Source organism: Curcuma longa, chromosome 4, assembly GCF_044706935.1.
Source record: "Curcuma longa cultivar G26 ecotype Majalengka, Jawa Barat chromosome 4, ITB_CL_G26_1.1, whole genome shotgun sequence".
NCBI classification, from domain to species: Eukaryota; Viridiplantae; Streptophyta; class Magnoliopsida; order Zingiberales; family Zingiberaceae; genus Curcuma; species Curcuma longa.
The window spans coordinates 1,978,177-1,986,028 of NC_133864.1; the positions used below are offsets into that span (position 1 = coordinate 1,978,177).

General features: G+C 30.6%; 1 non-coding gene across 1 annotated transcript; it reads right to left on the reverse strand.

Annotated features, from left to right (window-relative positions):
- Positions 1-4,441: 4,441 nt before the first annotated feature.
- Positions 4,442-4,529, reverse strand: TRNAS-GCU (transfer RNA serine (anticodon GCU)). The gene has a single exon. It is a non-coding gene; the product is annotated as a tRNA-Ser (tRNA).
- Between the last annotated feature and the right edge of the window lie 3,323 nt (positions 4,530-7,852).

Here is a 7,852-nt window from a genome sequence, read left to right on the forward strand (position 1 = left end):
AAAACTCATCATAATTGGATTCCAGATTAAAATTTTAAAATTAAAGGTTTTTAGAACAAGATTCTTGAACATTGAGAATGAGATTTAAGATTCGACAGACAACATTCAAATCTAAAATTGAAAAATCAAGGATTTCAATTTATTATTAAAGTGGCCTATTCGAATTCTACATTGGATCTTGAGACCCAAAAGATTCAGTATCAAGATTTTAAAAGTCAAAAATAAGAGAAAAATGCATGATTGGAGGTCGAGATCAAGAAACAAGTTTCGAGATTCTAGATGAATAATTGAATTCAAGAGAGAATTAAAATTTAATAACTCAGAAAATAGATATACTCATTGTACTTATACAGATTGAAGCGTGAAAAATTTTAGAAGATTCAATAGAGAGATTCAAGTTTAAATTGAAGATCGATATTTAAGAAGATGAATAATGATTGAATCATTGCAATATAGTTAGTTAGGGTTCAAGGCTCTTCCTTTGTTATTCAAGGATTAGGAGTTAAGAACAAAGTTCAAGGTTAGAATTTGGGTCAAAGTTCCAAGTTAAGGACTCGAGAACTCATGATTTGAGATTGATACTTAATTTTTTTAAGCAAATACAAAAATTGAGGATTCAAACTCCAGCTTAAACACATAATATTCATTTTTCAAAGACCCGACTAAGATGAAAGGGTCAAAACTCATCAAAAGGGATTGGATTCTAGATTAAAAAGTCAAAATTATAGGTTTTTAGAATAAGATTATTGAAAATTGAGAATGAGATTCAGGATTCGACGGGCAACATTCAAACCTAAGATTCAAGATTGTGATTCCATGATTATTTTATTTAAGCTTATTCAAATTCTACATTAGAGTTCAAGACCTAAAAGATTCAATATCAAGTTTTTAAATTTGAAAATAAGAGAAAATTGTGTGATTGGAAGTCGAGATTAAGAAATAAGTTTAGAGATTCAAGATGAATAATTGAATTCGAGAGCGAAGTTCAAAATTAAAGACTTCGAAAATAGATTCAAGACTTAAGGTACATATATAGATTCGAGATTACAAATAGAATCAAGAAATTTAAAGAGATTCTAGTTTAAATTGAATATCAACATTCAAGAAGATGAATACTACCGAATCATTGAATTTGAATATAGTTCATGTTCAAGGCTCTACCTTAGATATTAAAGGATTAGGAATCAAGAACAACGTTCAAAATTAGAATTTGAGGTCGAAGATCAAAATTAAGGACTAATATCATAATTCAAGACTGATACTCAATTCTTCAAGGGGTTGGATTCTAGGAAAACTCATCAATAGACATAGGATTCTAGATTAAAAAATCAAAATTAAAGGTTTTAGAATAAGATTCTTGAAGATTGAGAAGGGCATTTAGGATTTGATGGTCAACATTCAAACCTAAGATTGAAGATCGAAGATTCCATGATTTATAATTTATATAGCAATTTTGAATTTTTCATTAGAAATGCTACTCAAGGATTCATGAAGATGAATACTTCAATTTGATCGATATTCAAGAATATGAATACTACCCTATCATTGCAATATAACTCGAGTTTGAGGCTCTAACTTAGATATTAAGGGAATAGAATCAAGAACAACGTTCGAAGTTAGAAATCAAGGTCGAAGATCAAAATTAAGGACTTCAGATCTCATAATTCAGGATCGATACTTAGTTCTTCAAGGGATTGGATTCTAAAAAAATCATCAATAGAGATTGGATTTTAGATTTAAAAAATCAAAATTAAAGGTTTTAGAACAAGATTCTTGATAATTGAGAAGGATATTTAGGATTCGACAGTCAACATTCAAACCTAAGATTGAAGATTGAAGATTCCATGATTTATAATTTATATAGCAATTTCAAAATTTTCATTGGAGTTCGAGATCTAAAAAATTTAGTATCTAATTTTTTATATAGAAAATAAGAGAAAAAATGTGTAATTGGAGGTCGAGATTTAGAAACAAGTTTTAAAATTCAAGATGAATAATTAAATTTGAGAGCAAAGATCAAAATTAAAGACTCAAGGAACTTATACAGATTTGAAATTTCATATAAAAGCTCGAGATTTAAGAAGATTTAATAGAGAGATTTTTTAGATTAACATGAAGATCGATATTTATGAAGATGATGAGTAATGATCCAATCATTACATTATACTTCGAGTTTGCTCTACATTAGAGATTTCAAGGACTGGGAGTCAAGAACAATGTTTGACAATAGAATTCGAGGTCGAAGATCAAAATTAAAGACTTGAGAACAATGTTTGACAATCTACATTAGAGATTCAAGATTGATACTCAATTTTTTTAGGCCAAACACTGAAATTGAGGGTTCAAACTCTAACTTAAGTATAGAACATTCATCAAGAACCAAACTAAGATGAAAACTACAAAACTAATCAATAGGGATCAGATTCTAGACTAAAAAAAATAAAAAAAAGGTTTTAGAACAAGATTTTTAAAGATTGAGAATGAGATTTGGGATTTGACGGGTCCCATTCAATTTTAAGATTGAAAATGAAGATTCCATGATTTATTATTTAACTAACCTATTCAAATTCTTCATTGGAGTTTGAGATCCAAAAGATTTAATATCACAATCTAAGACAAATTAGATTCCTAATGGAACAGAACAAATTATGTCGAGACAAGAGCATCTTCATTTTTATGGAAAATGGTGGATGTAAAAATCCACAGCCGATCATGTCCTTCAAGTCGCACGTTGCTTTCTACCACATCGTTTCAAACGAAGTTTTACCATAACATTCCTCTAATAAAAAAAAATAAAATTCAATTGAATTTCAAACCACGATGAAATATATTTAACCTTAAATATATTTCATTTAATATGTGTAATTATTAGAAAAGTATTCTATATACTTTTTGTAAATCTGGGATAAGGATAAAGTTCAGTAAGGATCAAATTTATTTACCTCGATATTCTATCATATGAATAAAACATATTTATAAAAAAAAAATACATTCTAAGAATTCAGAACAACTTTTTGTTCTCTTAAAGATTTTTTGTTTTATGTGGGATTTTTATGTGGGATACAGTGTGATCCTATCTATCAGAAACAGAAGATAGGATCTGGGACGGAAGGATTCGAACCTCCGAGTAACGGGACCAAAACCCGCTGCCTTACCGCTTGGCCACGCCCCATTTTTATCCTTTGGCACTAGTAAAGACTACTAGTCTTATTAGTTATTGGTCAACCCCCCCCCCCCCCCCCCAAAAAAAAAAATACCCCCAAAAGTACATTACATAATACGTAATACATAATAAATACATATGAAAAATAAATACATATTAAATACATATGTAGCATATTTTTGTTGCTAGGATTTAAGACATATAAATTATATATATAATGTAAAAAATTCATTGATCATTACATAGAATTCAATTAAGATAATGTATGAAAGTAGAATTCCTTTCTTTTTCATTTTTCCCTTATAAAAATAATTCAATCAAAATAAAATTATCTAATACACAAGAACGAAATGTTTGTTATGCTTAATATCTTTAGCTTAATCTGTATCTGTCTTAATTCTGTCCTTTATTCGAACAGTTTTTTCTTTGCCAAATTGCCCGAAGCTTATGCGGTTTTCAATCCAATCGTAGATGTTATGCCTGTTATACCTCTTTTCTTTTTTCTATTAGCTTTTGTTTGGCAAGCTGCTGTAAGTTTTCGATGAAATTTTTAATACTTTGCCAAATAGACTCATTTTGCCAAATCCAAATCGATTCATGATTTATTCGATAATAAAATTCGAAAAATGAATAGATCGACTAAGTATTACATTCTTATTATAAAATAAACCCTCGATTCAAAAATTTCAATTATTGTATATTAATATTAAATAACCGCAAAGATGAATTTGGATCAGCTTATTTACTCGTTCTCACCTTTCAGTGAGCAAAGAGTTTACTGGGTCTAGGTCCCGTACAATACCTAAATGTCGATATGACAAGAAGTTTTTTGTAAGTTGTAAGTAAGAAAGAAAAATCTTATTACATACAATACAAAGAAATTCGTAAAAATTACTTTCTTTTCCAAAATTGAATTTTTTGCAGGGGGTCGTGTAAAATTAAACAAACAAATTAAACAAAATAGTATATGTGTTGAAAAGAAAAAATAGGTAATCTATTCCCTTTTTCGAAAATAAGATTATTTTGGAGGTTGTGTAATGCTTAGTCTTAAACTCTTTGTTTACACAGTAGTGATATTCTTTGTTTCTCTCTTCATCTTCGGATTCTTATCTAATGATCCAGGACGTAATCCTGGACGTGAGGAATAATTTTTTTTTCTAAACTTTTCTTATTATTTTATCTATTCTATAAATTTACCTATGATAAATTCAAGGAATTTAAATTCCTTTTGAAAGTTCGAAATCGAAAGTATCAAGCAGGTCGAGTAATCAGAGCGAGCGGAGAAAGAGGGATTCGAACCCTCGGTACGAATAATTCGTACAACGGATTAGCAATCCGACGCTTTAGTCCACTCAGCCATCTCTCCAAACTCTAAACGGAAAAGAAAATCGAAATAATTTAAATTAAAGAAATTACGGAGAATTCAATATTTTCTTTATTTTATTTTCATATTTCATATATTATGAATATATTATGAATTAATATATTAATATATATTACTATTACATATATATTAATATAATATTATATTATAAATTATTATTTTATAATTAAATAAAATGCAATTATAAAATTTTATATTAGGAATTTCCTATTTTTCATTAATATAAAATAAGTAAGTTCAGAGTAAATAAAGAACGAATTTGATCAGGAATTACATTTAGATAATGATTCGAAACAAGTATCTACAATACAATAGAAAGAATACCTTACTTCTTTGATTTTGTACGAAAGATTTATTCCCCCGGCCGAGGCCGGGTCTTAGTTAAGTACCGGCCAGGCCAGTACGTACCTCTTTTTGTCTAGCTTCAATGACCCCTTCAATCCGAAAATACTAGCAATCCAACAAAACAAGGATATATATAGTCTTATTGAAATTTATGTATGTTATTTTAAAAATTCGAAAATTTTAAAAGCTTTGTGCCCTTTACCCTTTTAAGTCCCTGGCTAACAGGACTAAATATGCGTCAACACCATAATTTGGATCCTATCTTGATTGCGTCTCACTCCTTTGTTCGACAAATAATCCATTTATATACAATAATGTATATGTAGCGGGTATAGTTTAGTGGTAAAAGTGTGATTCGTTCTATTAAAAACTTAAATAGTTAAGGGAAGGGGTATCTCCGTTTTTTTCATACTCCGATCAAAAACTTTATTTCTTAAAAAGGTTTAATCCTTTACCTCTCAATAGCATATTTGAGGAAGAACATACATTCTCACGATTTGTATCCAAAGTCCTATTAGAAATTCATTTTTATTTATTAAAAATAAAAATGGATTATGTAGTCGTGAAACATAATTTTTTTGAACTGGATCCAGTCTTCCAATCGAATAAGTATGACTAAGGATCCATGGATGAAGATACAAAAGTTTAGTTCCAATCGTAACTAGATCTTCTATTTTGGTGTTGTAAAAGGGAAATTGAAGCCAAACAAGCTGGAAGAGAGTGGTTTTGGTTTACTAGAACCATCCGCATCGCATATTGTTTCAGCTCGGTGGAAACGAAATTCTTTTCCTCAGGATCCTGCCAGTAAAAATAGAGAACGAAGTAACTAGACTAGACGGATTTCATATAATCCCTCTCCTCTAGAGGGATCATCTAGTAAGCAAATAGTTTTGGATACATTCAAACAGAAAGGCTGACATAGATGTTATGGATGTAATTCTTTCTCTATGAATACATCAATCTTCCATAAAGGAGCCGAATGAAATAAAAATTTCATGTTCAGTTTTGAATTAGAGACGTTAAAAATAATCAACCAACGTCGACTATAACCCCTAGCCTTCCAAGCTAACGATGCGGGTTCGATTCCCGCTACCCGCTACATATTATGTATTATAAATACATGCACCATCAATTTAGATATACATCCTTTTTTCTATAAAGGATTTTCCCGGTAATATCTTTTATATGAACTAAGAATACAAAAGAAGAAAATAGGAATGAAAAGCGTCCATTGTCTAATGGATAGGACAGAGGTCTTCTAAAAGTGAGAAATTTATGTTTGTTCTTGAAGTAAAAACAGTTCGATCTGTTGCTGAATAACTTCCTTCAAAAGTGATTCCGCTTCCTCGGTGAATGTCTTGGTAGAAGATATAATTTCTTTAAATTGAGGTTTATTCTTTTTTAAGTAGTTGCGTAACTGACCGAGAAATTTCTTTACCTGTCCAAGTTCTATCGAATCTAGATATCCATTCGCTCCGGTATAAATAGTAGCTATCTGTTCTTCCACCGCGAGAGGGTCTGATTGGGATTGTTTAAGCAACTCGCGTAATCGTTGACCTCTTAAGAATATTTGTCGATCCTGTTAAGTCACCAACCACAACTCAACCTAATCGAGTCAACCACAAGCTTTGTGTGCATTTTGAAAGTCCTTACACAACTTAACACGTGTACATCAGCAACAGAAGCAAACTTAACATAAATCTTTTGCCAATGTATCAAATATTGTGGTTAAACACGACCACTTAGGGTATGATAGGATTGACATATTGTTTAACTATGGGACACCATGTTTGGCTTGTAGAGAACCTTTTGTTGAGGATCAACGATGTAATTGGAAAGGCTAGGGGGGTGTGAATAACACATTTTAACCTGCAAATATAATTTTATATCACAAATACATAAAACTCTATGGTATGAAAGCATACTCTCTTTGGACTTAGATTTGTATCACAAATCTTTCTTGCCTTTAGATGGTTCTTGTCTATTTAATCATAGATTTTTCTTCTTAGAACCTTTAACCTCATTTGTTATATTTCTATTATCTTCTCTAATTGATTAAGTCTTGACCTCAAAACTTGATTTTTTTTTCTCCAAGACATAAGTTTTTGATTGTCCATGTCTAACTTGATCATTTCTTTTTCTAGACATGTATCTAGTTTTCTTAGGGTTCTTATCTAGAGTATTTTTTGGCTTCCTATCCTTATGTGGGATAGTTCTAGCATGATAAAATCTATAATTGTTCTTAGAATTATCATAGTTCTTACATGATAATAAACTCTACATTTATAAAATTTAGGTCTAACATACTTTTTATAATTATACGAAGGAATTTCATTACAAAATGATACCTTAGAAACTCCCCCTAAGTTTGAACTTCCTCTTGAACATTGATTTCAGTAATGTCCACATTGGTTGCATGAAAAGCACAAATGTGTTCTTTGCCTTTGTGTATCAAGGTTCCAACTTCCTTTAGCTTTCCTTACTTTGGGTGTCAACTGAGTCTTCTTCTTCTTCGTCCCTACACTCGAAACAAATGATATAATCTTTATTTTTAACAATCAAAATTGTTATACATTCACGAGTTTGACTCTCCATGCTTTCAAGGTGGCACAATGTTCCTCCTCATCGCCTTCGAATGTATAGGCTTCCCCTCATTCTAATGTCAATGGTCTCTCCCCCTTAACCTTTGAAGTAGATGCTTCTTCAATATCCTCCTCGGATGTTGAGCACCTCTCAACCTCCGAATCCTAAAGTTTTTGATTTAATAAGTCTCCCTCCTTGGACTTGTCTTCACTTTGTGTTTAGGTTAGATCTTCATAAATATTAACTAATTTACTCCATAATTCTTAAATCTTCCTCCTTGGACTTGTCTTCACTTTGTGTTTAGATTAGATCTTCATAAAGCTTGACCAAATTACTTCATATTTCTTTAACATCCAGTATCTTGGAACATGCATAGC